The sequence below is a fragment of the Morus notabilis genome, unplaced genomic scaffold (assembly GCF_000414095.1).
Source record: "Morus notabilis unplaced genomic scaffold, ASM41409v2 Scaffold214, whole genome shotgun sequence".
Lineage (NCBI taxonomy): Eukaryota > Viridiplantae > Streptophyta > Magnoliopsida > Rosales > Moraceae > Morus > Morus notabilis.
Window position 1 is genome coordinate 253,314 of NW_010363935.1, and position 16,774 is coordinate 270,087.

At 32.0% G+C, this 16,774-nt stretch overlaps 1 long non-coding RNA gene across 1 annotated transcript; it reads right to left on the reverse strand.

Moving 5' to 3' along the window:
- Positions 1–8,531: 8,531 nt before the first annotated feature.
- On the reverse strand, positions 8,532–9,316 carry LOC112092947. The gene is made up of 2 exons (XR_002902833.1): positions 9,222–9,316; positions 8,532–8,735 (listed from the first exon to the last, which is right to left on the reverse strand). It is a non-coding gene; the product is annotated as an uncharacterized LOC112092947 (long non-coding RNA).
- Between the last annotated feature and the right edge of the window lie 7,458 nt (positions 9,317–16,774).

Here is a 16,774-nt window from a genome sequence, read left to right on the forward strand (position 1 = left end):
AAACAAAATTTTTATGGTAAAAGCACAAGAGCATATGAGAAATAGGTTATATAACAATTAAAGCATGAGGTTTGAGAGAAAACATAATCCATGTGGAGATATCTTGATCATTGACTTCAAAGTAAAAAGGGAACTAATAAACCTTGACCATTCTTAGTTGAAGTACAAAACTCTTCTAACCTCATCGTCCCTTCTATATATAAAACTACAGATATCACTTTCGCTGCCTTTTGGTGCTACATGATCCAAAGAAGACCCCATCAAATCCCTCCTCATCTATTGTTATTTTCTTTCTTTCTTTCTTTCTTTCTTTTAAATGCTGATGCTGAATACTAGCTAAGTAGCTAGATGTGTTCAACCACCACAAGGCTTTTCTTTTTCTTTTTCTTTTTTCTTTTAAAAACATAATTAATAAACTTACCATATGGTACGTCTAAATTTTGCACCACTGTAAAAGAATGAACAAATATATATATATATATATATATATATACAAACACACACACACACATTCATTTAGAAGAGTTCTTCAGTCCTTCGTGACGGACCATCCTATACTACTGCTAAAGGGTGTAAGATGATACATATACATTATGCAACAATAAATCTTAGGATGTAAAAAAATTGGTTTGAATTTGATCACCGTTTGATTCACAAGTTTGAACATAAATTTAAATTTTGTGAGGAAAAATATTGTAACAAAAAAATTTGAAGAGTAATTCGAACTTATAAATCTAAATCAATTCTTATCAAAACGTAATTATTATAAAAAATAAATATTATATTACACCTCTTACCCTTCCATGTTAGTCTATATAGACGGTCCCTCAACTACGATAGCCTTTGTCAATTCACTTCATAGGTAACTTTAATTTCCAGTTCTGCTGCATGGACCGCCTACAAGATTTTCGAATATGTGATGACTAAAAACATTTGACTTCTATAACCAATTCCTAAGCCGCTCAACCCACACGATAAAACCTCAACCTTCTAAATATGAGCCTAAGTACGAGCTTAAGTACGCTAACCTCAAAACTATATAAAAATATCAATTACAGGGTTTGGATCTAAATATAATAGTGACCTATAGGATTTTTTTAATGCAGTCATTTAGGGCCTGTTTAGTAGTGTTTTCAAAATATTTATGTTTTTAGTATGGAAATGAAAATGAGAACTTTTTGGAATGTGTTGAGTTATTTATGAATTACGTTTAGTTACTCTTCTTAGAGGTTATTTTAGGTATAAAAAAGGTGAATTTATTTTTGGATATATTTTAAAAGACGTGTATTAAGTTGTAGTTTAAAAAATGAGAACCATTTTCCATTTCTTTAACAAAAATCATTTTTAAAAAAAGATGAAAACAATTTCAAACATGCACTTCAGTTTTTCAGACTCAAGTTTTTTTTTTTTTTTTCTCATCTGTGTTTCAAAGACATTCTCGTCACCAATCGCCATTATGAGATGAAAAGCCTCACGTGAAATCACCAAGTCAGTTTTACTAAGAGAAAAAAGCAATGGCAAGAGTAAAGATGCAGACCTTAGACCTTATAGCGTTGATATTTTTGACGTTTTCCTCTTTTGATTTTTCAACTCACAATTATTTTAGAGATAAATCCTAATAATCATAAGTTTTTTTTTTTTTTTTTTTTTTTTTTTTTTTTGTTTTTGACGGGAAATTTTTTTTTTTTTTTTTTTGGGTTTTTTTTTTTTTTTTTTTTTTTTATATGCTTTGCTTTTGTTGCATCCTTTCTAATGTTAATATTGAAATCGCAGTTTATAACTTATAAAAAAGTTTTGGAGACCTGATGAATTTGACAGGACAACCATTTTAATTGGGCAAAAAAATTCAAGAAAATTTATTGATTTATCAAGAACAAAAGATTTATTAACCAAAACACCTGTATATTGTGCAAACATGGGTGTCACGTGCGTTTGGCACGTATCTCAAACTAGTTTAAAAAAAAAAAAAGGAACATGCATTGTGACCCTTTATTTATATATATATATATATATATATATACCTTTTTCAAATTAGTAGTTGAAAAGCGCGAGATTCTGTAAATAAGAATGAGAAATATATTTATTAGGATCTTATACGAAGAAAGGAAAAAAATGTATAAATAGAGAAAAAAAAAAGCTAATAATGAAAAGAAGAGGAAGAAAAAAAAAAAAGAAAAGAGTGAGGGAAAAAAGAGGGGAAAAAATCCTCACTTACGAGACATTTCTTCAATAGGAAAAGATGGTTTAAAAGAATCTAGACGGGGATATATATAAGAAAAGATTATTTCAACAGGAAACTAGAAAGAAGAATATTTTTATGAAGGTCAATTTAGAAAAAGAAAAAATAACAAATGTATAATAGGGTAAAAAAGAATAAAATTGAAAAAAAAAAGTAGAGAGACAAAAAAAAAATAAAAGGAGAGAGGACTAAAAAATTAAAAAAAAAAACAAAGAAAATTAATTTAGGCAAAGTCTGCTACCCGAATTGCGGAACGCCGTCCGACCCACATTAGAGGGGAAAATTAGCAAAGCGAGAAAACCATAGTATGAGACTTAGGCTAGAGGATTCTTGAGATTATCAGGGATAAAATTCTCTCTTGGTAAATTCTGAATTTACCGTATATATATGCAAGATTTACCATTATATTTTGTATTATTTTAAAAAAGTGATGCTAACTTGATAAATACAGGATTTATCAAGTATATCTAGATTTTACCATTAGAATTTAAAATTGATTTTTTTTTCATGTAATTCTAACTCACATTTTTTTTCTCATCTCTGTTTCAGAGACATTTTCGTCACCAATCGCCATTATGAGATGAAGAGCCTCGTGTGAAATCACTGAATCAGTTGTACTTAAGAGAAAAAAGTAATGGCAAGAGTCAAGAAGCAGAAATTTGACCTTATAGCGTTGATATTATTGACGTTTTCCTCTTCAGATTTTTCAACTCACAAGGACTCTTCAATCTACATGTACTCTTCCTATTCTGAATATTCAACTGGTTGAACATGTAGACGGAAGAGATCATGGGAGTTGAACAATTAGAGGACCAAACGAATAAATACTGTGGCAAAAAAAATAATTTATAAGTCTTTTTGTTGGTTGAATCCTAATAAATCTAAAACTAATTATTATAATGGAATTAGAACTAACTCAAAAAGTAAATGATAATGATAAACCCAAAATAAAATTAAAACAATAAATATATAAGAATTAGAACTAACTCAAAAAGTAAATGATAATGATAAACTCAAAATAAAATTAAAACAATAAATATATAAACTATTTTAGAGATAAATCCTAATAATCCTAATAATCCTTGAGATAAACTAGTTTTTCAGGTTTTTGAACATAAATTCTGATGCTTTCATGATCACTTGAACGTGCTTGTATTGAATTATCTTTAAGTAGAACAAGGGTCAAGGCATACCTATTTACAAATAGAGTTGAAAATCAAGGAAGTTTCATGTTCAAGTAAAACTGTGAGTCAATACTCTTAACGTATTACTAGAATCTACATAATTATTTGCCATACGCTACCTTCATAATTATTCGCACGTGCATCAGATTAGTAGTACAACATATAACAATATAAAGAGGTAATTGAGGAGTATTTGATAACCAACCTTCAATATTGGAAATATAAGAGGCTTGGTTATAAGTTATTGAGGTTCCAAAGTTGATCTTATTGTTACTTGATTAAACGTATCCAAATAGTAAAATCAATCTCTTAGATAGAAAAGTTAAGTTCTACAGCTTCATCATAGAAACGACAATAACACCATCTTATGAAAACGACACCCTAATTTACAAACTACAACATTCCTCTAAAAAGACAACAATGACAATATAAACGGAAGAAGAAGCTTTAAACCGAACATTTTGCACAAAGAGAAAAATAAAAATCATGAAAGGAAAAGTAAATTCTTTAAAATATCCATAGAAGAATTTCCACAAAAGTAGTTCTACAATCATTCATTCACAGTTCACAGATTTAACATTATCTTTACTTTCAAACCCACCAAAACCACGATTTATTTATATGTATATATATATATATATATATATATTTAAATTGAAATCTGAATGTAGAAGCATAAATTTTATAAAAAAATGTATTATTAACTTCACACTATATTAACAATGATTTTAATCACGTTTGATTTAACAAAAAATGTACATAAAATACACTATTTGGCTATCATATGTTAGATACAAGAAGCTTGACATGTAATTTATTTGAAAAAGTTGAAGTTTAAAAGCTGTTCTTGAGAATTTGCATTTGATTGTATAGATTGCTACTTGTTTAGCTCTTATCCGAAGGGTTGATGGAAGAACATGAAGATATTGATTGAAGAGATCGTTAGATTAGTTGAACATGTGCCAAATCACAATTGCAAGTCATACAGTATCTTTGTGGTATGAATTGGAATTGTGATTTTGTACGTGTTTAACTGTTAGACGATCTCTTCTATCAACATCTTTACGTTCTCCCAACAATTCTTGAGCTTTGTCAGCTTTGTTAGAGGACCAACCAAACGAAACAAATACAGGGAAAGGAAATTTATAGGTCTTTTGTTGGTTGAATCCTAATAGATCTAAAACTAATTGTTATAATAGAATTAGAACTAACTCATTAGGTAAATGATAATAATAAACCAAAAATAAAATCAAAACAATAAATATATAAACTATTTTAGAGATAAATCCTAATAATCCTTTTTTTCTTTAGCTTTTTCTAAAAAAAAAATTCTGTCAATTTGTCGACCACGTTGGTAAAGTTGAAGCTAAGCTGGTCGGTGCCTTCCTATGTGGTTTTGCACATGCTTTTGCTCTCTTGCAAGTTTGAGCACGATATTCTCTCTATAATATCTACATCAGCTATGGATATTCTAAAATCAATATCGAGTTCTAAGTAAAGCTCTAGACACAAGACTCTCCTTGGAGGCCAAGTTTTTAATTATTGTTAGCTATTTTGTGGTTTTTAACTTAAAATAGAAAAACTTAAAAACATTTATAGTGTGTTTAGTTGGAAGTAATGGAATGGAAAAGAAACACTATTCAATTAAATTCCATTGTTTCGTTCCATTTTTTTTATCAGAAAGGGCTTTCCGTAGGAAAGCCAATTCACTCAATTTGAATAAATTGCGATTCACACGGGGGTTAATGAAAGGCCTTTCCATTCAAGCCGGATTCATTTTTTGTCCAAATTGTCCCCGATTGAGAGAGAGGAAGCTCCTCTCCTCGCTTCATTTTTTTCGAGCTCCATCCATTTCCTTTCAGTCTCCTCCTCTGATTTGGATTTCCGACCAAAAGGAGGAGGTTCGCGGCGACTGCTGGACTTGGATCTAGTTTCACCGGCGCCTCAATCTCCGACTGAAACGAAGAGGTTCTCGCGGGCGCAAGTGCTTTTTTTGCAGGCGTTCGATTGGAGGAGACAGTCAGGCTCTGTCAGGCAAGGTGAGGCTCCGACCGAAACGAAGAGGTTCTCACGGGCGCAAGTACGTTTTTTGCAAGCGTTTGATTGGAGGAGACGATCAGGCTCTGTCCGGCAAGGTGAGGCTCTGACCAAAACGAAGAGGTTCTCGCCCGCGCAAGTAATTTATTTTATATACACGGCCATGCCTGCCAATATATATATATATATATATATATATATATTGCTATGAAAGCTTGTGTGGTATTAACTAGATCCTAGCACAGTTCTTGCGCAATCGAGGTGCAAAATTGGTTGTTTCAGGTGGATGCACAGACGCCGGAGTACTTCTCAATGATACATACTTGTTGGATCTCACGACAGACAAGCCAACATGGAGAGAAATTCCAACGTCATGGGCTCCTCCCTCTAGGTTGGGGCATTCACTTTCATTTTATGGCCGCACAAAGATTCTCATGTTTGGCGGGCTTGCAAAAAGTGGCCACCTGCTGCTGCGATTAGGAGAGGCTTACACCATTGATTTAGAAGATGAAGAACCCCACTGGAGGCAACTTGAATGTAGTGCGTTCACTAGTGTTAGGAGCCAGAGTGCTATTGTTCCTCCTCCTAGACTTGATCACGTTGCTGTCAGCACGCCTCGTGGAAGGATCATCATCTTTGGCGGATCTATGTATGATCGTACAACCGGTAGGAGTTATGAAGCTACATTTAAGAGTGGTTGTTTAGTTTCATAGTTACATAAAAGATATTGTAATGTATGTGTTATGCGTTTCTCTTTTGATATTGTAACTGATTAGGATTGTGTTTCACTTTGTTAAATTGTATTAACTAGAAACTTGCTTGACTTGACAGATGATAGATACTATATATAGGTGAATCTACTAGTTTTAGTGTATGACTATATTTTGGGATTATATATTATGTAGTTGAATAATAAATTGGTTCATTTTTATTATTGACAGGGGCCAAAGTGATCATTTTACTCGATACATATCATGGTAAATGCCAAAGGTCATTATATTTGAGCATGTGATACTTTATTATTACATAAAAAAAATCAAATCTTTTTTTTTTCACCATTGAAATATAGTTTTTAAATTTTATCCTTCAAATAAATAGTTTGTTCAATAATTAAATTATTTTTTACTATTTTAATTAATTAAATATTGAATTATTTATGATTATTTATCAAGGGTATTTTTGTCAACATACAGTTTACTTTCATTCCATTCCGTTGTCAACCAAACAGTATAATTCTCATTCAGGTATAGATTCCATAACACCAACCAAACTAAAGAATCAGTTTATGATTCCACCACATTCTAATTCTATTCCATTACCATTCTCATTACTATTCTGCCACCGCAACCAAACGCCCCCTTGGAGTTATAATCTTTTTTTTTTGTAAAGAAATATTAGGTGCATTTGAAACTCGTTCCAAAATGATTTTATTTTTTGTATGAATATAGAAATGAAAACGTTTTCAACCTAAGACAAAAATCATTTTTGAAAATGCGTTTGGTAGTTTTATCAGGAGATTGTTTTCAGTACAAAAAAACTCATTAATGTGTCTTTCTCTCTGTTCGAGAAAGGAGAAAACGAAAACAAAAAATAAAAAACGACTAAAAGTCATTTTTCATTTCTCACATTTTACACTAAACCAAAAAATCATTTTCATTTACGTTTTTTGTCTTTAATTGTACCAAACGCCGTTTTGGAATAGTTATCAATTTTTTGTTCTCAAAAAACGTGAAAAATAAAAACGAAAAACAAAAACAAGAACAATTCTAAACACAGCAATTATAATAACTTATAAAACTAAAATTGAAACCATCTCATGTCTAATTATGTCCAAACGGACTAATGAGACACCACATACACACTCTAATAAATTTTTTTTCCCCTAAAACATGACACAGGAGGAAAAAACCCCCCTGCCATGATTTCCTAGTTATTTAATTCTTGTTCTGTTTTCTTCATTCCAAAAACCAAATTAAACCATAAAAACCCCGCAAGAAGACCTCAGAAGAACAAAACTCGACTCATGGGGAAAACCTTTATTGGGGCAAATTTCTTTTTAAAATGACCTCCAACAAAGAACAAAACTACTTGATTATTGGAGTAAATCCAACAACGGCAACAAATCTATAAGTTGTATCCACGAACAATTAACAGAGTATGCCACAGCAATTAACAATTGAGCAATCACATCCCCCACCATGTATGTGTCACTATGATATATCGATCAATAAATTATTGAATGAAACAAATAGTTAACTGCAAATAGACACAGTGATTGCATCTTCACTTTTTGATGATTGATATACAGACACCAAACGTCAAATTATGTTAGTATGAGCTCTATATTTCTCTCTTCTTTTCTATTTCTCACTCCGGCATTAGAAACATATCACGACAAAGTTGAAGCACAATCCACACAATAGTTTCCAACAAAATCCTTAGCTCTAACAACTACCTTGTAAATCTTTCATATACATTGCATTAACATGAAAGGCAATCAAAATTGAGAAAACCCAAAATAAAATGGTCATTTTGTTGCCAAAAGAGAGGAGAGGTATAGAGGTATCGAAGGCAACAAATTTCTTCCAAAAAAGGGCAAAAAATAAAGAAGAAAAAGAAAGCAAACAACTAAAAAGGTCAATGTAGGCAAGGATAGGAAATTGCCTATTTCATGTGAAGCCCACTTCACCAAACTACTCACAGCCATACATCAATTATTCATCACAAAACAATGAAGTTTCTCAGTTTGGCTTTGATTCGAAGGGATTAAAAAGACATGGGCATGAATACTCAGCTTAAAAAATAAAAAATAAAAATAAAAAATAAAAATAAAAAATAAAAAACTATTTATGTAAAAGCAACTTATTTCATTCCCTGACCAGTAAAGTTTTTTATCTCAAAAGAAAAGAACCTGTAATTCAATCTCTCCCTTGAATAAAATAACAGAAAATAAAAGAGTTATTTGTTAGCAATCAGTAAAGTTTTCATTCTTATGTTTATTTAGCTTATATAACAATCAGTACATAACTTGGTCAAAATCAGTTGTTTTTCATACGATAAAGAAGAGTGAATAAAACTAATAACTCATATATATCATATTATATTATCAAAATAGAAAGTAGCGGTCTACATGCTGATGGACCATTTCACAGCTCTTAATTGTGATTGAGAGCACAAGATACGAAAACATTTGTACACACTAGCCTCCACTCCATGTGGAACATTTGATTTCTCCTCTCAGAGGAGCAGTGATGAATGTACCAACTACCAACAACCTTAGAAACAAAAAAGATAGCCTTAGCTACATCTCCAACAAGTGTGATATCTCAAGCTGAACTTGAAAAAATTAGCAACAGTTTCAAATCTCACATTTCTTGTCTTTGCACTTCAGAGAACTTAGAAGAAGAAATGCTTTGACACACGAAGAGAAAGAAAAAAAAAGGAGAGCAACTCAAAAAACCATAGCAGGCAACGACCCAACGGAAATAGGAAAGGAAAAAGAGGAGGCAAAAAAAAACAGAGGAGACAATGAAAGAAAACCCATAACTTATCTGGGCTCTGATTATAGGGTTCAAAGGAATCCAAACATTGTCCACAAAGAAATTCAAAGAGAGAGAAAAAAAAAATCAAAGCAAGAATTTCAACCTTGAACGAATTCAACAACAAAGGGGCTGAAATATCCGGAACTAAATTGGAGCAGCAAACAAAACCCAAAACAAACAAAATCCCAAAACAAGAAAGCATAAAGGAGAAGTTAAAACCTGAAAGAGAAAGAACCGTCCACGAGAGGAAGCGAAGAAGGAAAGCAAAGAACCAAAAATGAGGGAAAAGGAGAGCGTGAGGCGTGAGTTTGTGAGGATCTTTAGTCATAGTATTACTTGATTAAACGGATCCAAATAGTTAAAGGGCTTTTTTTTTTTTTTTTTTTTTTAAGCGAAAAACTCAAAAAAAGTATTTTATTTGAGTTTATATTTTTTGAAATTTAAATTTTAGTTTAAATTCGAGTTTAAATTCGAGTTTAGGATTAAAACTTAAATTTAAATTTTCCCTTCAACTTGAATTTAGAAACTCAAACTCAAATTAATAAATAATATTTTTTCTATTCTTAAAAATGCTATAACTTTTTCGTTTTAATTCTGATTGAGATGATTTTTTTTTATGCGTTGACAACGAAAAGACGAATAAAATCTGACCCATATACCCTATTAAAATTTTTCATCAGTATTGAGTTTTTATTAAAATACTATCTAAATACAAATTCAAGTTTTGATTCACTCAAACACAAAGTCAAAAAGATTTTTATCTCAAACCATAACTCAAATGAACACAACTAAACACAAACTCAAGTTACAAGTTCAACTCAAGTTATAACTCAAATTCAACTCAAGAATTATACTCAAATTAAATTCCAAAAGAACAAGCTTTAAATCTCTTAGAAAAGTTATGTTCTACAGCTTCATCCTAGAAACGATAATGACACCATCCCATCAAAACGACACCCTAATTTACAAACTACAACATTCTTCAGAAAAGACAATAATGACAATACAAACGGAAAAAGAAGCTTTAAACCGAAAATATTGTACAAAGAGAAGAATAAAAATCATGAAAAGAAAAGTAAATTCTTTAAGATATCCACCGAAGAATTTCTACAAAAATAGTTCTACAATCATTCATTCACAATTCATAGATTCAACATATCTTTGCTTCCAAACCCAAAATTTAAATTGATATCTGAATGCAGAAGCATAAATTAAAAAAATAAAGTATTATTAAGTTGATACTATATTAACAATGATTTTAATCACGTTTGATTTAATAAAATAGGTACAAAATAGAAAAAATCACGTTTACTTACCTTTAAATTGTCAATCTTGTCAAACTCACATTGCAGCGCCCCCTTTCCACGCTCAGAGATTCCAATTCCAGTTCACCCTACGAAAATAACATCAATACCCTAAAAACGACGTCAAAAAAAGTTTACTACTGAGTTAAACGACCAAAACTTTTGAGTACAAATTTACATATTCATCTCTTTCTAATAATTCCTCATCTTTGTTAGCCTTTTACACGGTTTGTTCTCGATTTTTCTTATTTTCATATACCTTAGGCTGACAAAGCTAAGGAATTATTGGAAGGGGAACATGTGGATGGAAGAATTCATGAGAGTTAAATAATTAAAGGACCAACAGATTGAATACTGCTGTAAAAAATTTAGCCATGGAGATCATAATTTGTAACTCTTTTGTTGTTTGAATCCTAATAGAATTAAAACTAATAATCATAACAGAACACGAACTAGTTTAAAAGTTTGTGTTTGAATCTTAATAAAACTAAAACTAATAATCATAACAGAACTAGAACTAGTTTAAAGGTAAATGATAATGATAAACACAAAAAAAAAAGTAAAACAATAAGTCTAAATTAAAAGATAAATCCAAATAAATCCCAATAATAATTGGCAAAATGCACCAAATAACAATTTTTCACATATGGCAAGGAAACATATCGCATATTTTTTAAACCATAATAGTAAATTGCAATTCATCCTTTTCTGTTTAAAATAAAATATTTTATTATGTCCTCCCTCTCTATTTCAGTAACCTTCTCTCTCTCAAATCACGTATTCTCTTCCCGGCCAGAAGTTGAAGCTCTCCGACGACGGTGACTCTTCGCGATTCTGGCATTGAGCCGAGCTGGTCGGCAACTCTCTCTCTAGCCTCAATCGCGATGGAGTAGATCTCAATCTCTGCAATGGCGAGCGACAGGCGACGACGAAACTCATGGGAGATCGCAAGGAAGGGGGTCAGAGATCGTAACGACCGGTCGTTGTCGTATCTAAGGTGAAATAGCAGATCTGATCTTGGTGATTTTTGGCTAAATCGTCGCCGTCTGTGTGTCGTCCAGAACAAGATCCCGACCGAACCAAGCGGATGGGGAGTCGCCGTTGGCGTCGCCGTCCACGAGCGAGGCAGCAGACTCGCCGTCAGATGTCGAGTCTGAGATCTCGCAGCACGACGCCGTGTGGCGTCATTTCAAGGACTCGTCGTACGATGGAGATCGCATACTTGCGAGGCTTAGTCAGACTGGAGATTGTTAGGATCAGTCGATGCCAGCATGTTCTTCGGCTCCGATTTCCTCGTCCGAATCAGATATGGTGCCGGCACAGAGTCGGCGGAGTCGGTGACGGTGGTTTTGGGCTCTCAGATTCTGCTCCAATTAGAAATTGATAGGCCTATATAGATCTTTGTGTTTGGGAATTGAAAAGAATTGTAAATGATTTTGTCATTTTTTTTTCTTTGTTGCAGGTGTAGCGGGAAGTTATACAATGGATCCTGAAAGTGTTAATAGGAAAAGTTTCTAATAAATTTGCAACTTATACGTATGGAAATAAATAGTAGAGATGATTCTTTGAACAATTTAATAGAATACCTGATGGGTTCAAACTTTATCAGTTATTTGATTACTTGAACAAATTCAAAGGCACATTATAAGTCCGTTTAGTTTGCTAATTTTAGTTTTTAATTCGAGTTGAGATGTGATTTTATGTGAGATCTTTTTATTGTAGTAAAAAAGTTAGATTTGATTGTTTCTTAGAGCTCTTTACGATAACAAAACTCAAATTGATGAAATGAACGGGGTCTATGATTATTAGACCTGATATGTAAAAAAAACTTAAAATTGGTAGGGTGTTAATAAATTAAAGCATTTTTTTTAAATGTAGATTATAATATAATTTGATGTTTAAGGTTTCTAACATTATTAAAAAAATTAAAAATACTCTTAAATCTTTTTTCCACCTCTTTTTTTTTTCTTTAAACCTCTATTTTTTTTAAATAGTAAATTATAATATATATTTTTTAAAATTGGTAGATTATAACATATTTTTTTAGAAAATATGCAGATTATGATCGCCACTGGCGATCAGCGGCCGGCTCTGGTGACCAGGGACTATTTACCGATAAATAATGTATTTACTTGTAAATATCGTATTTACCAATATATACTTATTTACAGGTAAACACCACATTTATCTAAAAATCCGGTTGTTGGCTCCGATGATCACGGTATTTATCAGTACATACCGTATTTATTAGAAAATTTGGTATTTATCAGTAAATATCATATTCTATATTGTAACTACTAAAGTATTTACATGTAAATACAGTATTTACTATATTCAAATATGCAATTACTAAGAGCCCGTTTGGTTCATGGATTAGAACCATATGATTATAATAATTTTCGATTTACGTGTATTTTTTATGAGAGAAAATACTGTAGCAAACCACGAATCATGATTCAAATCCCTTTACTAAACGGGCTCTAAAGTATTTACAAGTAAATATAATATATATACGAAATTTAAACTTGTAACTACTATAGTACTTTCAGGTATATATACTATTTACCATATTCAATCTTGTAACTATAAAGTATTTACTGATAAATACAATATTTACCATATTTCATATTGTAACAACTAAAGTATTTACAAGGAAAATACAATATTTACCATATTTAAAATTCTAATACCATATTTATCAGCAAAGACTGGTGACCGGTGGCCGTTGTCGGCGACCGGTGTGACGACCCTAACTTTTGATCATCATCCTAAGTTTATACTTAGTATTACTCGTCCTCTACTATTTTCTAATTATAACCTCTTAAAAATTCAGGCTAAATTTTTTCAACCATTCATACGCCTTAATGCTGTAGCATTTGGCTATGTATTCCATTAATCCTATAGCATACAGTTACATTAATCATACATTGTGACTAGAGGTTGCTATGCATAGTCTCATTGTCTTGTAAACTCAACTTTTGTTATATAACTCATCTATATTCATAAAACATTATTTACTCTATACACATAAAGCTCAGCAGCGTTTCTAAAACACGTGATACATCCCCTACCCACTTGTCCATACTCCGCTGCTACATCCTCTCTGCATGCCCAGCAATAAGTTTCAGGGAGCCGGTGTCTTACCCAAGCTTCCTACAACACGAACAAACTTAATGAGATTTCGCTCAATAAGTAACAGTAGGTCATAATAGATGCAATAATTATGCATACTCATATATGCATTCATGTCATATATCCTAAGACATTATGTACTACTAGAACATGTATTGCTTATGTTCTTCTTCTTTCATTACATACTTTGCTCAGCTTTCGTCTCTCTTTAGTCGTTCACATTGTATTTTCACGTTCTGAACGACTTTTATATTGGGTTTCTCATTCTTTTCATTTTTCTTTACAAATACCTACCCTTATATGGAACGGTTTCTGTTTTTCATTTTCTTGTCTTTTACTTCTTATGGGGCCTATCCTGTTGTACAATAGAGCACATAACCAGTGAGGAGTGAGGTAGTTAACTAATCCAACTCAGTCACAATTTCATTTCTTTCATAGTCTCATAATAACCTTTCCTTCGAAGGCTGGTACAACAGGATGTTTGATCTCTTACCTTTTATCAAATTTTCTCATTGAAATGGTAACTTTAGTTAAATCTTATGACTTTGTGCATTTTTGAGTAATTTATCATGAGATTGACTTTGCGTTAAAGTTTAACTTTTTCTCTTAACTTGACCTCGACTTGACGTCAATACATATTTTTCACAGAATAAAATTCTACTACTACTTAAGTCATGTAGATACATGCATAACGTTGTATCTAGCATTCAGGAGTCATCTTTCACATTCTAGCATACATTTAGTCTACAATATGCTCGGATTGAGCAACATAAAGAAATAAATTTATTCGCATTATAGACAAGAAAAACTATTGATACTTACAGAAGTTTTGCTAATGTCGTGTCCTTTGTCTCATTTGATGCTTTCTGACTTCGATCGTTAATCGATCTTATTGCATAAATTTCTGATCGTTTGATTCAAAATCTAAGATCAATAATTACATTAAAATTTAATTCAGAAATGTCTACAATCCTTATGTTTGGTATTCAATCCCAAAATATTTTCTATCTCAAGAATTTACATTAAAATTGTGTACTTTCCTCAGTCATGGGCCTAATTTTTAGTTTTGGTCCAAATCTTTGACTTCTCATTGTGTTCAGTTTTCTATACATCACCGATTATCAAATCGGCTTACTTTTCACATCTTAATCCCTTATTCCTCATGAAAACCGGTTTAGTTCAAAATGCTCAAACTAAATTTCGACAAAGTTCCGCCTATTTTTCTAGGTTTCCCGAGCTAACTTTAGCTCGTTTTATCTGTTGTTTCCACCATCAAACACAATTCTTATTCTTTCTCTTTCTATTTAATCCTCAATAACATCACAATTCTAGAGTTTCTCCATATTTCCACAAAAATTCTCCTTACCAAGAATTTCTAGAAACAAAGGTCAATTAACCTAGAATTCCTCCTTAATCACTAGATTTTCAAGTTCTTAACAACCACAAGCTTAATCATCATCTTATGCAAAAAAAATTTCATGCTTTTCCCCATACTCTAACGTGCAGCCAAGGTAGAAAAAAGTGAAAAGAAAACCAACATTTACCTTAGAGAATGAAGAGAAATCCTTAATGACGCGAACTAGCGGTGTCGTTTCGTCAATTTCAATCAAAACTTATTTTTCTCACTTTGGGTGAATTTTTTTTCTTCTTTTCTCTTTGGCTGAGTTCTCTCTATTCTTAACATGAAAAATGAACATTTGGTGGTATATTTACCTCTTAAAAACCAGACTTAATAAAGTGGGAGGACTGAAATGTAATTTTAGTACTTTTGAGGGGCATTTTTGTAAAATTTCATCAAAAATATCTTTTCTTTCCTTCTTTACTAAGCTTGGCCGGCCACCTTGCATTCCACATGCCTCAATCTCAGCCTTTCATCTAATTTTTCACTTTAAATCTCAACCGTCAATTTCTAATAACTATTTTATTTTGGTTCAGTTTAATTTCTATCTGGTACGCGTTTTTTGAACAGTTAGTCTACAAAGTCAACTTTGTTCAACCTTGACTATCCTTTCAAGAGTGACTTATTAATTGACTATTGGTCAATAAATTTTGACTTGGTTAACCCTATTTGGTCGAAAACCTCAATTTTCTCGGTTCGGCTCTCTGAACCCCTTTTTCGTCTGTTTTTTGTTCCGATTGTTTCTAAAACCCTAGAATTAATGTTTTTCAATTTTTTTTTTCCATTTCTCAACCTTAATATTCATGTGTTTACCCACTTGTCGGTTTAACACAGTGTTCCGTACCTCATTCTTAAATACAGTCTGAAAATCGATAACTACATCATACTTCAGAAATTTCTGAACTTTATCTTATAACTTGCTATTCCATATTTATATCAACAAATACTTATCATAAAAATATTCATATTGATAATACAAAGGATTTTAAGAAATTCTATCTCATACAATAATTTCGATAAATTTTCCGGTAATGACAACCGGTAAATACCGTATTTACTGATAAAATACTATATTTATCATAAAAGACTGATGATTAGTGCCGGCAACTGGTAGATATTGTATTTACCCGGTAATAGCGTATTTACCTAAAAATAATGTATTTACCCAGTAATACGGTATTTATCATAAATATAGTATTTATCCTAAAATTTGGCCATATATGCTGGTGCCAAAAACCAAATCACAGTAGAAAAACAACCTAAATCATTAGCCTATAATTAATATTATAATTAGTTCCCTAAAATTCAAAATAAGCCCCAAATCAATCCTAAACCTAATCCCACAAAAACACCCGGCCGCAATCCCTTCCTGATAGAGCTGTAAGTTTAGGTTGGGCTAAACAGACCGGTCCTAAACTTGTCACTGTTGGCCAAGGCTCGGCTCGGCCCCTAACCCTGGCACCGAACTGGGTGGATACTTTGGGCCTTAAATTATTTTCGGACCGGAGTGAGCCGGCCTGAAGTACTTTTATTTTATTTTCACATTTCTTTGTAAAAGTCTGGGCCGATCCAGCACGATCCTAGGCCCCGTCGAGTGTTAAGGCCGAATTTATCCGAACCTTTCATTTTTAGGGCTGGCCCGGCCCGACCTTGCATGCATATTTCCGACTGACCCAAACTTTTAGCTCTAGGTATATATCAAGGGTAATCTTGATAAAATACCTCTTAAAAGTGTATGTGTCAGGATTTTTACTATTTATTCTTGATTCATAACCTTTTTAGTCGAGTAATTACACTAAAAAAAGGTATTTATTAAGAGTAAAAGATAAAGGTCTAAACTCATACACTTTCAAGAATATATTCTCTATTTTTTTATCTGTCAATTCAAGCCTAAAACCTATAAAGGCCTGTGTGATTCATGTATTCAAATCAATGAT